The sequence below is a fragment of the Procambarus clarkii genome, chromosome 57 (assembly GCF_040958095.1).
Source record: "Procambarus clarkii isolate CNS0578487 chromosome 57, FALCON_Pclarkii_2.0, whole genome shotgun sequence".
Classification (NCBI taxonomy): domain Eukaryota; kingdom Metazoa; phylum Arthropoda; class Malacostraca; order Decapoda; family Cambaridae; genus Procambarus; species Procambarus clarkii.
The window spans coordinates 6120871-6138176 of NC_091206.1; positions in this window are offsets into that span (position 1 = coordinate 6120871).

The window sequence follows — 17306 nt, forward strand, 5'->3', positions numbered from 1 at the left end:
GATATTTTGAAAACTGCAGGGGGGTTTGGGACAAATGTGACCAAACGCTGCTTTCAGTACTTTGCATATGTTGGGTATAAAAAAGTCGAAATTTCAAACAGCGAATACGTGCAGAGAGCCAGAATTTGGCTCCAAAATATAGCTCAGGCCTTGAAATTAGGATATTTGGGATATTTTGAAAACTGCAGGGAGGTTTGGGACAAATGTGACCAAACGCCGCTTCCAGTACTTGGCATATGATGGGTATAAAAAGTCGTAATTTCAAAGTGCGAATACGTGCAGAGAGCCAGAATTTGGCTGCAAAATATGGATCAGGCCTCGAAATTGGGATATTTTGGATATTTCAAAAACTGCAGGGGAGTTTGTGCAAAATGTGACTCACTGCAGCTTTCAGTACTTTGCATATGTTGGGTATAAAAAGTCATAATATCAAATTGCGAATACGTGCAGAGAGCTAGAATTTGGCTCCAAAATATTGCTCAGGCCTCGAAATTGGGATGTTTGGGATATTTTGAGAACTGCAGGGAGGTTTTGGACAAATGTGACCAAACGCCGCTTTCAGTACTTCGCATATGTTGGGTATAAAAAAGTTGTAATTTCAAACGGCGAATACGTTCAGAGAGCCAGAATTTGGCTCCAAAATATGGCACAGGCCTCGAAATTGGGATGTTTGGGATATTTTGAAAACTGCAGGGGGTTTGTGCAAAATGTGACTTTCTGCTGCTATCCGGACTTGGCATATGTTGGGTACAAAAATTCGTAATTTTAAACTGCGAATATGTGCATAGAGCCAGAATTTGGCTCCAAAATATGGCTCAGGCCTCGAAATGGGGATATTTTGGATATTTTGAAAACTGCAGGGGGGTTTGCGACGAATGTGACCAAACGCCGCTTTCAGTAGATCGCATATGTTGGGTATGATAAAGTCGTAATTTCAAATTGCGAATAGGTGCAGAGAGCCAGAATTTGGTTCCAAAATATGGCTCAGGCCTCGAAATTGGGATATATGGGATATTTCGAAAAATGCAGGGGAGTTTGTGCAAAATGTGACTCACTGCCATTTTTAGTACTTGGCATATGTTTTGTATAAAAAGTCGTAATATCATACTGCGAATACGTGCAGAATCCAGAATTTGGCTCCAAAATATGGCTCAGGCCTCGAAATTAGGATATTTGGGATATTTTGAAAACTGCAGGGAGATTTGGGACAAATGTGACCAAACGCCGCTTTCAGTACTTGGCATATGATGGGTATAAAAAGTCGTAATTTCAAACTGCGAATAGGTACAGAGAGCCAGAATTTGGCTCCAGAATATGGCTCAGGCCTCGAAATTGGGATATTTGGGATGTTTCGAAAACTGCAGGGGGGTTTGCGACGAATGTGACCAAACGCCGCTTGCAGTACTTCGCATATGTTGGGTTTAAATAAGTCGTAATTTCAAACTGCGAATACGTGCAGAGAGCCAGAATTTTTCTCCAAAATATGGCTCAGGCCTCGAAATTGGGATGTTTGGGATAATTTGAAAACTGCAGAGGAGGTTTGGGAACAATGTGACCAAACACCGCTTTCAGTACTTCCCATAAGTTGGGTATGAAAAAATCGTAATTTCAAACTGCGAATACCTGCAGAGAGCCAGAATTTGGCTCCAAAATATGGCTCAGGCCTCGAAATTGGGATGTTTGGGATATTTTGAAAACTGCAAGGGAGTTTGTGCAAAATGTGACTCACTGCCATTTTCAGTACTTGGCATATGTTGGGTATAAAAATTCGTTATTTTAAACTGCGAATACGTGCATAGAGCCAGAATTTGGCTCCAAAATATGGCTCAGGCCTCGAAATGGGGATATTTGGGATATTTTGAAAACTGCAGGGGGGTTTGCGACGAATGTGACCAAACGCCGCTTTCAGTACTTCGCATATGTTGGGTTTAAATAAGTCGTAATTTCAAACTGCGAATACGTGCAGAGAGCCAGAATTTTTCTCCAAAATATGGCTCAGGCCTCGAAATTGGGATGTTTGGGATAATTTGAAAACTGCAGAGGAGGTTTGGGAACAATGTGACCAAACACCGCTTTCAGTACTTCCCATAAGTTGGGTATGAAAAAATCGTAATTTCAAACTGCGAATACCTGCAGAGAGCCAGAATTTGGCTCCAAAATATGGCTCAGGCCTCGAAATTGGGATGTTTGGGATATTTTGAAAACTGCAAGGGAGTTTGTGCAAAATGTGACTCACTGCCATTTTCAGTACTTGGCATATGTTGGGTATAAAAGGTCGTAATATCATACTGCCAATACGTACAGAAAGCCAGAATTTGGCTCCAAAATATGGCTCAGGCCTCGAAATTACGATATTTGGGATATTTTGAAAAATGCAGGGAGGTTTGGGACAAATGTGACCAAATGCCGCTTTCAGTACTTGGCATATGATGGGTATAAAAAGTCGTAATTTCAAACTGCGAATACGTGCAGAGAGCCAGAATTTCGCTGCAAAATGTGGCTCAGGCCTCGAAATTGGGATATTTGTGATATTTTGAAAACTGCAGGGGAGTTTGTGCAAAATGTGACTCACTGCCGCTATCAGGACTTGGCATATGTTGGGTATAAAAATTCGTAATTTTAAACTGCGAATACGTGCATAGAGCCAGAATTTAGCACTAAAATATTGCTCAGGCCTCGAAATTGGGATGTTTGGGATATTTTGAAAACTGCAGGGGGGTTTGGGACAAATGTGACCAAACGCCGCTTTCAGTACTTCGCATATGTTGGGTATAAAAAAGTCGAAATTTCAAACAGCGAATACGTGCAGAGAGCCAGAATTTGGCTCCAAAATATGGCTCAGGCCTCGAAATTGGGATGTTTGGGATATTTTGAAAACAGCAGGGGAGTTTGTGCAAAATGTGACTCACTGCCGCTATCAGGACTTGGCATATGTTTGGTATAAAAAGTCGTAATTTTAAACTGCGAATACGTGCATAGAGCCAGAATTTGGCTCCAAAATATGGCTCCGGCCTTGAAATTTAGATGTTTGGGATATTTTGAAAAGTGCAGGGGGTATTGGGACAAATGTGACCAAACGCGTCTCTCAGTACTTGGCATATGTTGGGTATAAAAAAGTTGCAATTTCAAATTGCGAATACGTGCAGAGAGCCAGAATTTGGCTCCAAAATATGGCTCAGGCCTCGAAATTGGGATATTTGGGATATTTTGAAAACTGCAGAGGAGTTTGTGCAAAATGTGACTCACTGCCGCTTTTAGTACTTGGCATATGTTGGGTATAAAAAGTCGTAATTTCAAACTGCGAATACGTGCAGAGAGCCAGAATTTGTCTCCAAAATATGGCTTAGGCCTCGAAATTGGGATATTTGGGATATTTCAAAAACTGCAGGGAAGTTTGTGCAAAATTTGACACACTGCCAATATCAGGACTTGGCATTTGTTGGGGATAAAAAGTCGTAATTTTAAACTGCGAATACGTGCATACAGCCAGAATTTAGCACCAAAATATGGCTCAGGCCTCGAAATTGGGATGTTTGGGATATTTTGAAAACTGCAGGGGGGTTTGGGACGAATGTGACTAAACGCCGCTTAAGGTACTTCGCATATGTTGGGTATAAAAAAGTCGAAATTTCAAACTGCGAATATGTGCAGAGAGCCTGAATTTAGCTCCAAAATATGGCTCAGGCCTCGAAATTGGAATGTTTGGGATATTTTGAAAACTGCAGAGGGGGTTTGGGACAAATGTGACCAAACGCCGCTTTCAGTACTTCGCATATGTTGGGTATGAAAAAGTCGTAATTTCAAACTGCGAATACGTGCAGAGAGCCAGAATTTGGCTATAAAATATGGCTCAGGCCTTGAAATTAGGATATTTGGAATATTTTGAAAACTGCAGGGAGGTTTAGGACAAATGTGACCAAACTCCGCTTTCAGTACTTGGCATATGATGGGTATAAAAAGTCGTAATTTCAAACTGCGAATACGTGCAGAGAGCCAGAATTTGGCTGCAAAATATGGCTCAGGCCTCGAAATTGGGATATTTTGGATATTTCAAAAACTGCAGGGGAGTTTGTGCAAAATGTGACTCACTGCAGCTTTCAGTACTTTGCATATGTTGGGTATAAAAATTCATAATATCAAATTGCGAATACGTGCAGAGAGCTAGAATTTGGCTCCAAAATATGGCTCAGCCCTCGAAATTGGGATGTTTGGGATATTTTGAGAACTGCAGGGGGGTTTTAGACAAATGTGACTAATCGCCGCTTTCAGTACTTCGCATATGTTGGGTATAAAAAAGTTGTAATTTCAAAAGGCGAATACGTTCAGAGAGCCAGAATTTGGCTCCAAAATAAGGCTCAGGCCTCGTAATTGGGATATTTGGGATATTTCAAAAACTGCAGGGGAGTTTGTGCAAAATGTGACTCACTGCCACTATCAGGACTTGGCATATGTTGGGTATAAAAAGTCGTAATTTTAAACTGCGAATACGTTCATAGAGCCAGAATTTAGCACCAAAATATGGCTCAGGCCTAGAAATTGGGATGTTTGGGATATTTCGAAAACTGCAGAGGGGGTTTGGGACAAATGTGACCAAACGCCGCTTTCAGTACTTCGCATATGTTGGGTATGATAAAGTCGTAATTTCAAATTGCGAATAGGTGCAAAGAGCCAGAATTTGGCTAAAAAATATGGCTCAGGCCTCGAAATTGGGATGTTTGGGATATTTTGAAAACTGCAGGGGAGTTTGTGCAAAATGTGACTCACTGCCATTTTTAGTACTTGGCATATGTTTTGTATAAAAAGTCGTAATATCATACTGCGAATACGTGCAGAATCCAGAATTTGGCTCCAGAATATGGCTCAGGCCTCGAAATTAGGATATTTGGGATATTTTGAAAACTGCAGGGAGGTTTGGGACACATGTGACCAAACGCGGCTTTCAGTACTTGGCATATGATGGGTATAAAAAGTCGTAATTTCAAACTGCGAATAGGTGCAGAGAGCCAGAATTTGGCTCCAGAATATGGCTCAGGCCTCGAAATTGGGATATTTGGGATATTTTGAAAACTGCAGGGGAGTTTGTGCAAAATGTGACTTTCTGCTGCAATCCGGACTTGGCATATGTTGGGTACAAAAATTCGTAATTTTAAACTGCGAATATGTGCATAGAGCCAGAATTTGGCTCCAAAATATGGCTCAGGCCTCGAAATGGGGATATTTTGGATATTTTGAAAACTGCAGGGGGGTTTGCGACGAATGTGACCAAACGCCGCTTTCAGTACTTCGCATATGTTGGGTTTAAATAAGTCATAATTTCAAACTGCGAATACGTGCAGAGAGCCAGAATTTTTCTGCAAAATATGGCTCAGGCCTCGAAATTGGGATGTATGGGATAATTTGAAAACTGCAGAGGAGGTTTGGGAACAATGTGACCAAACACCGCTTTCAGTACTTCTCATAAGTTGGGTATGAAAAAGTCGTAATTTCAAACTGCGAATACGTGCAGAGAGCCAGAATTTGGCTCCAAAATATGGCTCAGGCCTCGAAATTGGGATGTTTGGGATATTTTGAAAACTGCAAGGGAGTTTGTGCAAAATGTGACTCTGCCATTTTCAGTACTTGGCTTATGTTGGGTATAAAAGGTCGTAATATCATACTGCGAATACGTACAGAAAGCCACAATTTGGCTCCAAAATATGGCTCAGGCCTCGAAATTAGGATATTTGGGATATTTTGAAAAATGCAGGGAGGTTTGGGACAAATGTGACCAAACGCCGCTTTCAGTACTTGGCATATGATGGGTATAAAAAGTCGTAATTTCAAACTGCGAATACGTGCAGAGAGCTAGAATTTGGCTCCAAAATATGGCTCAGGCCACGAAATTGGGATGTTTGGGATATTTTGAAAACTGCAGGGGGGTTTGGGACAAATGTGACCAAACGCCGCTTTCAGTACATGGCATATGTTGGGTATAAAAAGTCGTAATTTCAAACTGGGAATACGTGCAAAGAGCCAGAATTTGGCTCCAAAGTATAGCTCAGGCCCCGAAATTGGGATATTTATGATATTTTGAAAACTGCAGGGGAGTTTGTGCAAAATGTGACTCACTGCCGCTATCAGGACTTGGCATATGTTGGGTATAAAAATTCGTAATTTTAAACTGCGAATACGTGCATAGAGCCAGAATTTAGAACTAAAATATTGCTCAGGCCTCGAAACTGGGATGTTTGGGATATTTTGAAAACTGCAGGGGGGTTTGGGACAAATGTGACCAAACGCTGCTTTCAGTACTTTGCATATGTTGGGTATAAAAAAGTCGAAATTTCAAACAGCGAATACGTGCAGAGAGCCAGAATTTGGCTCCAAAATATAGCTCAGGCCTTGAAATTAGGATATTTGGGATATTTTGAAAACTGCAGGGAGGTTTGGGACAAATGTGACCAAACGCCGCTTCCAGTACTTGGCATATGATGGGTATAAAAAGTCGTAATTTCAAAGTGCGAATACGTGCAGAGAGCCAGAATTTGACTGCAAAATATGGCTCAGGCCTCGAAATTGGGATATTTTGGATATTTCAAAAACTGCAGGGGAGTTTGTGCAAAATGTGACTCACTGCAGCTTTCAGTACTTTGCATATGTTGAGTATAAAAAGTCATAATATCAAATTGCGAATACGTGCAGAGAGCTAGAATTTGGCTCCAAAATAAGGCTCAGGCCTCGAAATTGGGATGTTTGGGATATTTTGAGAACTGCAGGGGTTTTTTTGGACAAATGTGACCAAACGCCGCTTTCAGTACTTCGCATATGTTGGGTATAAAAAAGTTGTAATTTCAAATGGCGAATACGTTCAGAGAGCCAGAATTTGGCTCCAAAATATGGCTCAGGCCTCGAAATTTATGTTTGGGATATTTTGAAAACTGCAGGGGAGTTTGTGCAAAATGTGACTTTCTGCTGCTATCCGGACTTGGCATATGTTGGGTACAAAAATTCGTAATTTTAAACTGCGAATATGTGCATAGAGGCAGAATTTGGCTCCAAAATATGGCTCAGGCCTCGAAATGGGGATATTTTGGATATTTTGAAAACTGCAAGGGGGTTTGTGACGAATGTGACCAAACGCCGCTTTCAGTACTTCGCATATGTTGGGAATGATAAAGTCGTAATTTAAAATTGCGAATAGGTGCAGAGAGCCAGAATTTGGTTCCAAAATATGGCTCAGGCCTCGACTTTGGGATGTTTGGGATATTTCGAAAACTGCAGGGGAGTTTGTGCAAAATGTGACTCACTGCCATTTTTAGTACTTGGCATATGTTTTGTATAAAAAGTCGTAATATCATACTGCGAATACGTGCAGAATCCAGAATTTGGCTCCAAAATATGGCTCAGGCCTCGAAATTAGGATATTTGGGATATTTTGAAAACTGCAGGGAGGTTTGGGACAAATGTGACCAAACGCCGCTTTCAGTACTTGGCATATGATGGGTATAAAAAGTCGTAATTTCAAACTGCGAATAGATGCAGAGAGCCAGAATTTGGCTCCAGAATATGGCTCAGGCCTCGAAATTGGGATATTTGGGATATTTCGAAAACTGCAGGGGAGTTTGTGCAAAATGTGACTTTCTGCTGCTATCAGGACTTGGCATATGTTGGGTACAAAAATTCGTAATTTTAAACTGCGAATACGTGCATAGAGCCAGAATTTGGCTCCAAAATATGGCTCAGGCCTCGAAATGGGGATATTTGGGATATTTTGAAAACTGCAGGGGGGTTTGCGACGAATGTGACCAAACGCCGCTTTCAGTACTTGGCATATGTTGGGTTTAAATAAGTCGTAATTTCAAACTGCGAATACGTGCAGAGAGCCAGAATTTTTCTCCAAAATATGGCTCAGGCCTCGAAATTGGGATGTTTGGGATAATTTGAAAACTGCAGAGGAGGTTTGGGAACAATGTGACCAAACACCGCTTTCAGTACTTCTCATAAGTTGGGTATGAAAAAGTCGTAATTTCAAACTGCGAATACGTGCAGAGAGCCAGAATTTGGCTCCAAAATATGGCTCAGGCCTCGAAATTGGGATGTTTGGGATATTTTGAAAACTGCAAGGGAGTTTGTGCAAAATGTGACTCACTGCCATTTTCAGTACTTGGCATATGTTGGGTATAAAAGGTAGTAATATCATACTGCCAATATGTACAGAAAGCCAGAATTTGGCTCCAAAATATGGCTCAGGCCTCGAAATTACGATATTTGGGATATTTTGAAAAATGCAGGGAGGTTTGGGACAAATGTGACCAAACGCCGCTTTCAGTACTTGGCATATGATGGGTATAAAAAGTCGTAATTTCAAACTGCGAATACGTGCAGAGAGCCAGAATTTCGCTGCAAAATGTGGCTCAGGCCTCGAAATTGGGATATTTGGTATATTTCAATAACTGCAGGGGAGTTTGTGCAAAATGTCTCACTGCCGCTTTCAGTACTTGCCATATGTTGGGTATAAAAAGTCGTAATATCAAACTGCGAATACGTGCAGAGAGCTAGAATTTGGCTCCAAAATATGGCTCAGGCCACGAAATTGGGATGTTTGGGATATTTTGAAAACTGCAGGGGGGTTTGGGACAAATGTGACCAAACGCCGCATTCAGTACATGGCATATGTTGGGTATAAAAAGTCGTAATTTCAAACTGCGAATACGTGCAAAGAGCCAGAATTTGGCTCCAAAATATAGCTCAGGCCTCGAAATTGGGATATTTGTGATATTTTGAAAACTGCAGGGGAGTTTGTGCAAAATGTGACTCACTGCCGCTATCAGGACTTGGCATATGTTGGGTATAAAAATTCGTAATTTTAAACTGCGAATACGTGCATAGAGATAGAATTTAGCACTAAAATATTGCTCAGGCCTCGAAATTGGGATGTTTGGGATATTTTGAAAACTGCAGGGGGGTTTGGGACAAATGTGACCAAACGCCGCTTTCAGTACTTCTCATATGTTGGGTATAAAAAAGTCGAAATTTCAAACAGCGAATACGTGCAGAGAGCCAGAATTTGGCTCCAAAATATGGCTCAGGCCTCGAAATTGGGATGTTTGGGATATTTTGAAAACGGCAGGGGAGTTTGTGCAAAATGTGACTCACTGCCGCTATCAGGACTTGGCATATGTTTGGTATAAAAAGTCGTAATTTTAAACTGCGAATACGTGCATAGAGCCAGAATTTGGCTCCAAAATATGGCTCCGGCCTTGAAATTTAGATGTTTGGGATATTTTGAAAAGTGCAGGGGGTATTGGGACAAATGTGACCAAACGCGTCTCTCAGTACTTGGCATATGTTGGGTATAAAAAAGTTGCAATTTCAAATTGCGAATACGTGCAGAGAGCCAGAATTTGGCTCCAAAATATGGCTCAGGCCTCGAAATTGGGATATTTGGGATATTTTGAAAACTGCAGAGGAGTTTGTGCAAAATGTGACTCACTGCCGCTTTTAGTACTTGGCATATGTTGGGTATAAAAAGTCGTAATTTCAAACTGCGAATACGTGCAGAGAGCCAGAATTTGTTTCCAAAATATGGCTTAGGCCTCGAAATTGGGATATTTGGGATATTTCAAAAACTGCAGGGAAGTTTGTGCAAAATTTGACACACTGCCAATATCAGGACTTGGCATTTGTTGGGGATAAAAAGTCGTAATTTTAAACTGCGAATACGTGCATACAGCCAGAATTTAGCACCAAAATATGGCTCAGATCTCGAAATTGGGATGTTTGGGATATTTTGAAAACTGCAGGGGGGTTTGGGACGAATGTGACTAAACGCCGCTTAAGGTACTTCGCGAATGTTGGGTATAAAAAAGTCGAAATTTCAAACTGCGAATATGTGCAGAGAGCCAGAATTTAGCTCCAAAATATGTCTCAGGCCTCGAAATTGGAATGTTTGGGATATTTTGAAAACTGCAGAGGGGGTTTGGGACAAATGTGTCCAAACGCCGCTTTCAGTACTTCGCATATGTTGGGTATGAAAAAGTCGTAATTTCAAACTGCGAATACGTGCAGAGAGCCAGAATTTGGCTCCAAAATATGGCTCAGGCCTTGAAATTAGGATATTTGGGATATTTTGAAAACTGCAGGGAGGTTTAGGACAAATGTGACCAAACTCTGCTTTCAGTACTTGGCATATGATGGGTATAAAAAGTCGTAATTTCAAACTGCGAATACGTGCAGAGAGCCAGAATTTGGCTGCAAAATATGGCTCAGGCCTCGAAATTGGGATATTTTGGATATTTCAAAAACTGCAGGGGAGTTTGTGCAAAATGTGACTCACTGCAGCTTTCAGTACTTTGCATATGTTGGGTATAAAAATTCATAATATCAAATTGCGAATATGTGCAGAGAGCTAGAATTTGGCTCCAGAATATGGCTCAGGCCTCGAAATTAGGATATTTGAGATATTTTGAAAACTGCAGGGAGGTTTGGGACAAATGTGACCAAACGCGGCTTTCAGTACTTGGCATATGATGGGTATAAAAAGTCGTAATTTCAAACTGCGAATAGGTGCAGAGAGCCTGAATATGGCTCCAGAATATGGCTCAGGCCTCGAAATTGGGATATTTGGGATATTTCGAAAACTGCAGGGGAGTTTGTGCAAAATGTGACTTTCTGCTGCTATCAGGACTTGGCATATGTTGGGTACAAAAATTCGTAATTTTAAACTGCGAATACGTGCATAGAGCCAGAATTTGGCTCCAAAATATGGCTCAGGCCTCGAAATGGGGATATTTGGGATATTTTGAAAACTGCAGGGGGGTTTGCGACGAATGTGACCAAACGCCGCTTTCAGTACTTCGCATATGTTGGGTTTAAATAAGTCGTAATTTCAAACTGCGAATACGTGCAGAGAGCCAGAATTTTTCCCCAAATTATGGCTCAAGCCTCGAAATTGGGATGTTTGGCATAATTTGAAAACTGCAGAGGGGGTTTGGGACAAATGTGACCAAACGCCGCTTTCAGTACTTCTCATATGTTGGGTATGATAAAGTCGTAATTTCAAATTGCGAATAGAGGCAGAGAGCCAGAATTTGGCTCCAAAATATGGCTCAGGCCTCGAAATTGGGATGTTTGGGATATTTTGAAAACTGCAAGAGAGTTTGTGCAAAATGTGACTCACTGCCATTTTCAGTACTTGGCATATGTTGGGTATAAAAGGTCGTAATATCATACTGCGAATACGTACAGAAAGCCAGAATTTGGCTCCAAAATATGGCTCAGGCCTCGAAATTACGATATTTGGGATATTTTGAAAAATGCAGGGAGGTTTGGGACAAATGTGACCAAACGCCGCTTTCAGTACTTGGCATATGATGGGTATAAAAAGTCGTAATTTCAAACTGCGAATACGTGCAGAGAGCCAGAATTTGGCTGCAAAATGTGGCTCAGGCCTCGAAATTGGGATATTTGGTATATTTCAATAACTGCAGGGGAGTTTGTGCAAAATGTGACTCACTGCCGCTTTCAGTACTTGCCATATGTTGGGTATAAAAAGTCGTAATATCAAACTGCGAATACGTGCAGAGAGCTAGAATTTAGCTCCAAAATATGGCTCAGGCCACGAAATTGGGATGTTTGGGATATTTTGAAAACTGCAGGGGGGTTTGGGACAAATGTGACCAAACGCCGCTTTCAGTACATGGCATATCTTGGGTATAAAAAGTCGTAATTTCAAACTGCGAATACGTGCAAAGAGCCAGAATTTGACTCCAAAATATAGCTCAGGCCTCGAAATTGGGATATTTGTGATATTTTGAAAACTGCAGGGGAGTTTGTGCAAAATGTGACTCACTGGCGCAATCAGGAATTGGCATATGTTGGGTATAAAAATTCGTAATTTTAAACTGCGAATACGTGCATAGAGCCAGAATTTAGCACTAAAATATTGCTCAGGCCTCGAAATTGGGATGTTTGGGATATTTTGAAAACTGCAGGGGGGATGGGACAAATGTGACCAAACGCCGCTTTCAGTACTTTGCATATGTTGGGTATAAAAAAGTCGAAATTTCAAACAGCGAATACGTGCATAGAGCCAGAATTTGGCTCCAAAATATGGCTCAGGCCTCGAAATGGGGATATTTGGGATATTTTGAAAACTGCAGGGGGGTTTGCGACGAATGTGACCAAACGCCGCTTTCAGTACTTCGCATATGTTGGGTTTAAATAAGTCGTAATTTCAAACTGCGAATACGTGCAGAGAGCCAGAATTTTTCTCCAAAATATGGCTCAGGCCTCGAAATTGGGATGTTTGGGATAATTTGAAAACTGCAGAGGAGGTTTGGTAACAATGTGACCAAACACCGCTTTCAGTACTTCCCATAAGTTGGGTATGAAAAGTCGTAATTTCAAACTGCGAATACGTGCAGAGAGCCAGAATTTGGCTCCAAAATATGGCTCAGGCCTCGAAATTGGGATGTTTGGGATATTTTGAAAACTGCAAGGGAGTTTGTGCAAAATGTGACTCACTGCCATTTTCAGTACTTGGCATATGTTGGGTATAAAAGGTCGTAATATCATACTGCCAATACGTACAGAAAGCCAGAATTTGGCTCCAAAATATGGCTCAGGCCTTGAAATTAGGATATTTGGGATATTTTGAAAACTGCAGGGAGGTTTAGGACAAATGTGACCAAACTCCGCTTTCAGTACTTGGCATATGATGGGTATAAAATGTCGTAATTTCAAACTGCGAATACGTGCAGAGAGCCAGAATTTGGCTGCAAAATATGGCTCAGGCTTCGAAATTGGGATATTTTGGATATTTCAAAAACTGCAGGGGAGTTTGTGCAAAATGTGACTCACTGCAGCTTTCAGTACTTTGCATATGTTGGGTATAAAAATTCATAATATCAAATTGCGAATACGTGCAGAGAGCTAGAATTTGGCTCCAAAATATGGCTCAGGCCTCGAAATTGGGATGTTTGGGATATTTTGAGAACTGCAGGGGGGTTTTAGACAAATGTGACCAATCGCCGCTTTCAGTACTTCGCATATGTTGGGTATAAAAAAGTTGTAATTTCAAAAGGCGAATACGTTCAGAGAGCCAGAATTAGGCTCCAAAATAAGGCTCAGGCCTCGTAATTGGGATATTTGGGATATTTCAAAAACTGCAGGGGAGTTTGTGCAAAATGTGACACACTGCCACTATCAGGACTTGGCATATGTTGGGTATAAAAAGTCGTAATTTTAAACTGCGAATACGTTCATAGAGCCAGAATTTAGCACCAAAATATGGCTCAGGCCTAGAAATTGGGATGTTTGGGATATTTCGAAAACTGCAGAGGGGGTTTGGGACAAATGTGACCAAACGCCGCTTTCAGTACTTCTCATATGTTGGGTATGATAAAGTCGTAATTTCAAATTGCGAATAGAGGCAGAGAGCCAGAATTTGGCTCCAAAATATGGCTCAGGCCTCGAAATTGGGATGTTTGGGATATTTTGAAAACTGCAAGGGAGTTTGTGCAAAATGTGACTAACTGCCATTTTCAGTACTTGGCATATGTTGGGTATAAAAGGTCGTAATATCATACTGCGAATACGTACAGAAAGCCAGAATTTGGCTCCAAAATATGGCTCAGGCCTCGAAATTACGATATTTGGGATATTTTGAAAAATGCAGGGAGGTTTGGGACAAATGTGACCAAACTCCGCTTTCAGTACTTGCCATATGTTGGGTATAAAAAGTCGTAATTTCTAACTGCGAATACGTGCAGAGAGCCAGAATTTAGCTCCAAAATATGGCTCAGGCCTCGAAATTGGAATATTTGGGATATTTTGAAAACTGCAGAGGAGTTTGTGCAAAATATGACTCACTGGCGCTTTCAGTACTTTGCATATGTTGGGTATAAAAAGTAGTAATTTCAAACAGCGAATACGTGCAAAGAGCCTGAATTTGGCTCCAAAATATGGCTCAGGTCTCGAAATTTAGATGTTTGGGATATTTTGAAAAGTGCAGAGGGTATTGGGACAAATGTGTCCAAACGCGTCTTTCAGTACTTGGCATATGTTGGGTATAAAAAAGTTGCAATTTCAAACTGCGAATACGTGCAAAGAGCCATAATTTGGCTCCAAAATATGGCTCAGGCCTCGAAATTGGGATATTTGGGATATTTCTAAAACTGCAGGGATGTTTGTGCAAAATGTGACTCTCTGCCGCTATCAGGACTTGGCATATGTTGGGTATAAAAAGTCGTAATTTTAAACTGCGAATACATGCAGAGAGCCAGAATTTGGCTCCAAAATATAGCTCAGGCCTCGAAATTGGGATATTTGGGATATTTAAACTGCAGGGAAGTTTGTGCAAAATGTGAATCACTGCCACTATCAGGACTTGGCATATGTTGGGTATAAAAGGTCGTAATTTTAAACTGCGAATACGTGCATAGAGCCAGAATTTAGCACCAAAATATTGCTCAGGCCTCGAAATTGGGATATTCAGGATATTTTGAAAACTGCAGGGGAGTTTGTGCAAAATGTGACTCACTGCCGCTTTCAGTACTTGGCATATGTTGGGTATAAAAAATCGTAATTTCAAAATGCAAATACGGGCAGAGAGCCAGAATTTAGCTCCAAAATATAGTTCAGGCCTCGAAATTGGAATATTTGGGATATTTTGAAAACTGCAGAGGAGTTTGTGCAAAATATGACTCACTGGCGCTTTTAGTACTTAGCATATGTTGGGTATAAAAAGTCGTAATTTCAAACAGCGAATACGTGCAGAGAGCCTGAATTTGGCTCCAAAATATGGCTCCGGCCTTGAAATTTTGATGTCTCAAAATTGCTCAGGTCTCAAAATTGGGATGTTTGGGATATTTTGAAAACTGCAGGGAGGTTTGGGACAAATCTGACCAAACGCCGCTTTCAGTACTTCGCATATGTTGGGTATAAAAAAGTCGAAATTTCAAACTGCGAATACGTGCAGAGAGCCACAATTTAGCTCCAAAATATGGCTCAGGACTTGAAATTGGGATGTTTGGGATATTTTGAAAACTGCAGAGGGGGTTTGGGACAAATGTGACCAAATGCCACTTTCAGTACTTCGCATATGTTGGGTATGAAAAAGTCGTAATTTCAAACTGCGAATACGTGCAGAGAGCCAGAATTTGGCTCTAAAATATGGCTCAAGCCTCGAAATTGGGATGTTTGGGATATTTTGAAAACTGCAGGGGAGTTTATACAAAATGTGACTCACTGCTGCTTTCAGTACTTGGCATATGTTGGGTATAAAAAGTCATAATATCAAATTGCGAATACGTGCAGAGAGCTAGAATTTGGCTCCAAAATATGGCTCAGGCCTCGAAATTGGGATGTTTGGGATATTTTGAAAACTGCAGGGGAGTTTGTGCAAAATGTGACTCACTGCCGCTTTTAGTAGTAGGCATATGTTGGGTATAAAAAGTCGTAATATCAAACTGCGAATACGTGCAGAGAGCCAGAATTTGGGTCCAAAATATGTCTTAGGTCTCAAAATTGGGATGTTTGGGATAATTTGAAAACTGTAGAGGGGGATTGGGAACTATGTGACCAAACGCCGCTTTCAGTACTTCGCATATGTTGGGTATGAAAAAGTCGTAATTTCAAACTGCGAATACGTGCAGAGAGCCAGAATTTGGCTCCAAAATATGGCTCAGGTTTCGAAATTGGGATGTTTGGGATATTTTGAAAACTGCAGGGAGGTTTGGGACAAATCTGACCAAACGCCTCTGTCAGTACTTGGCATATGATGGGTATAAAAAGTCGTAATTTCAAACTGCGAATACGTGTAGAGAGCCAGAATTTGGCTGCAAAATGTGGCTCAGGCTTCGAAATTGGGATATTTGGTATATTTCAATAACTGCAGGGGAGTTTGTGCAAAATTTGACTAACTGCCGCTTTTAGTACTTGGCATATGTTGGGTATAAAAAGTCGTAATATCAAACTGCGAATACGTGCAGAGAGCCAGAATTTGGGTCCAAAATATGGCTGAGGCCTCAAAATTGGGATATTTGGGATATTTTGAAAACTGCAGGGAGGTTTGGGACTAATGTGACCAAACGCCGCTTTCAGTACTTGGCATATGTTGGGTATAAAAATTCGAAATTTCAAACTGTGAATACGTGCAGAGAGCCAGAATTATGTCCAATATATGGCAAAGGCCTCGAAATTGGAATATTTGGGATATTTTGAAAACTGCAGAGGAGTTTGTGCAAAATATGACTCACTTGCGCTTTCAGTACTTTGCATATGTTGGGTATAAAAAGTCGTAATTTCAAACAGCGAATACGTGCCGAGAGCCTGAATTTGGCTCCAAAATATGGCTCAGGCCTCGAAATTGGGATATTTGGGATATTTCTAAAACTGCAGGGGAGTTTGTGCAAAATGTGACTCACTGCCGCTATCAGGACTTGGCATATGTTGGGTATAAAAAGTCATAATTTTAAACTGCGAATACGTTGTGACGATAATCTCCTTCAAGAGATTGAGCCTGCTCTTCCCTCCAAAAATACGTCGATACATCTATATAAAACTACTATGGAAGAAATGTCCAACAACGACAACAGCTCCAGCAAGGTTTGCCAGAGCGCAAAACGTATGCAACCAGGAACACCTGCTCAGCCTCAAACCGCCAAACTACCTGTCTTGTTGCCGGCTCCTCGCTGATTGGCCGCCGGTCTGGCTGCAACTGCACTTCACCCACCATACTACTTGATGTCTGGGGCCGCCACGACATCAGTCCTCAGAATATTCAGTGTTTTCATACGGTTAACACTTCTTCCTGGTAGACTGAGCTTTGGCTTACGTGTACTAAGAGAGGTGATAGCTTAAAGCCAATATTCCTGCACCTCTCATTTTATTGTATATTGCACAGCTTGTTATTGCTCACTTGTCTTAACGTAACTTTTCATTTTGTCATTTAATTCTTATTATTATTTTGATTGATTGATTTTATTATACGAATTTGTATGTCCATTTTATTCATGTTTTGTTTATTTAACGTAATTAAAATTTCATTGGTAAAATTTACTTGTGTTTTGTGTGTCTTCTCCTTACCTTACCACAGACGAATTCCAGATTTTCTCTTTTTTTTTATTCTATGTGACGAGGCCATACCCCTAGCTTTGAACAGCCGAACACCAAAGCGTTACCGTCACAACGTGCATAGAGCTAGAATTTGGCTCCAAAATATGGCTCTGGCCTCGAAATTGGGATGTTTGGGATATTTTGAAAACTGCAGGGGGGATTTTGGATTAATGTGACCAATTGCCGCTTTCAGTTCATCGCAAATGTTG